Here is a 2,358-nt window from a genome sequence, read left to right as displayed (position 1 = left end):
CTCACCCAAGCCACATCAATGGGAAACCACTGCCCCACTGAGCAGGTAATAAAGGCCTTTTTTAGAACATTACTGCAGACCCCTACGGCTCTATACAACCTGGCATTTACATGCAATTTTTACTTCAGCCAAAGCTTTTAAATTTAAAATCTCAGTGACTGAAGCCTCAGCCCTCTATTTGATCAGAATTCTTTTTTCAATGCTAAAAGTAAATGTTTCTTTTCTGAAGAGTCTTCAAAGTTATGGAAGGTTCCAGAGGGTTCTATTCTATATTCAATACTCATTCCTCTGATCCCATTCCCCCTCTAGACTAGAAACCACACAAATCCCGGTAAACTTGCTCTTAAAAAAAAAAAAAAAAAAGATAAGCACTTGAAGAATGAAGAGCCTGTATTTCTAGCTACTAAGGAGATCTAAGAATCATGGTTCAAAGCCAACCCCGGGCAGGAAAGTTTATGAGACTTTTATCTCCAATTAAGGACTTAAAAAAGTCAGAAGTGGAGCTGTAGCTCAAGTGGTAGAGCACTAGCTTTGAGCAAAAAAAAGCTCAGCGATGGCACCCAGGCCTTCAGTTCAAGCCCCAAGATTGGTGCGTGTACATGTGCACGTGCGTGCGCGTACACACACACACACACACACACACACACACACACACACACACACACACGGGAACAGGGGAGAGAGGAATGAGAACTAGAACAATAGTGATTAAGATCATAAGTGGCCCTTAACTTATAGGGTCTGTCAATTTCCATGGTATAAATTCCCATGGTACAAATATTTCCACCATAATAGATTGCAAGTTCCTGGAGGTTTTAAAAGTGGCCCCTATAGCTTCTAAATATTTTTACCTAGCTCTTAAAAGTTACTCCAAGTGCTTCTGGACACACTAATTCTCCTCCTCCTCCTCCTCCTCCTCCTCCTCCTCCTCCTCCTCCTCCTCCTCCTCCTCCTCCTCCTCCTCCTCCTCCTCCTCCTCCCCCCCCCCCTCCTCCTCCTCCTCCTCCTCCTCCTCCTCCTCCTCCTCCTCCTCCTCCTCCTCCTTCTCCTCCTCCTTCTTTTGTTGGTCATGGGGCTTGAACTCTGGGCCCAGGTGCTGTTCCTCAGCTCTTCAGCTCAAGGCTAGCACTCTACCATTTGAGCCACAGCACCATTTCTGGCTTTTTCTGTTTATGTGTGCTGAGGAATCGAACCCAGGGCCTCACGCATGTGAGGCAAGCGCTCTACCACTAAGCCACCTTCCCAGCCCCTTGTCCTTCTTAGGGTCACAGAAACCCAATTTATAGATTTTAGTCTGGGTCAGGGTATAAGCTGGGATCTTGTTCAAAATTAGGTTGACTTCTTCCCCAACACCTAGACTCAATATCACAATCTAATTTCCCTTTGCCTCATGCTTTACCCCTACAAATCCATACATAGCTAATACAGGTATTGGTAAACCTTCTTGATTTTCCTATTCTTACTGGATTCCAAGGTGATTATTCTGCAATAATAAACAATATATTCTGCAATAAATAACAGGTACTTAAATTACTTGTGTTGAGCACTGAAGAGTACTGACTCCTTATTTGGGACCATGAATTCAGTCAAAACAGGAGAAAAGCTTGGCCTCTTGGCTTCCATTTTCCCTCTGTCTATGCTTTACCTACTCTCTGCAGGACTTTATGTATATGATCTTTACCACATGGATGGAGGAAACCCCAAGGAAAGTGAACAGCAGGGCCTCCTCATGACAAGTTCATCTCCACCAGATTGCTATGACAGAGGTAATAACTTCTTCTCCAGAGCCCCCTCCAAAAGGAGAACAGAGATAATGACTCACCAGAACACACTTGTGACTGGAACTACTCATACATACTCCTAACCCCTAGCCCCCAAATTCTTTGTCTATGTAACCTAAAGTTTATGTCTGTACCTTGAAAATGGCTGAAGATGGGCAAATGTTTGCTTTACCGGCTTCCATGGCTGCTTATGCCACGTAATTAATCTCCTTTCTCTGCTCTTGACATTATCATCTTTTTATTGGGCATGAAGGAGCAAGTGGCTCAAAGTCCTGGAGTTTGGATCTGAAGCTTAAAACTCTGGTGTTTAGAAGAGTGGGAAAGTGGCTTAGTGATAGTGTTTGCCTTGAATGCATGAGGCCCCGTGTTCGATTCCTCAGCACCACATAAGCAGAAAAAGCTGGAAGTGGCTCTGTGGCTCAAGTGGTAGAGCGTAGCCTTGAGCTGAAGAGCTCCCAAGCCCAGAGTTCAGGCCCCATGACTGACAAAAAAAAAAAAAGAGCAGTGCCAGTGGCTCATGCCTGTAATCTTAGCTACTCAGAAAGCTGAGATCTACAGATCTGGTTTGAAGCCAGCC

The sequence above is a fragment of the Dipodomys spectabilis genome, unplaced genomic scaffold (assembly GCF_019054845.1).
Source record: "Dipodomys spectabilis isolate Male_0828 unplaced genomic scaffold, ASM1905484v1 ptg000197l, whole genome shotgun sequence".
Taxonomy (NCBI): Eukaryota; Metazoa; Chordata; class Mammalia; order Rodentia; family Heteromyidae; genus Dipodomys; species Dipodomys spectabilis.
Note: the sequence above shows the minus strand (reverse complement) of the source record.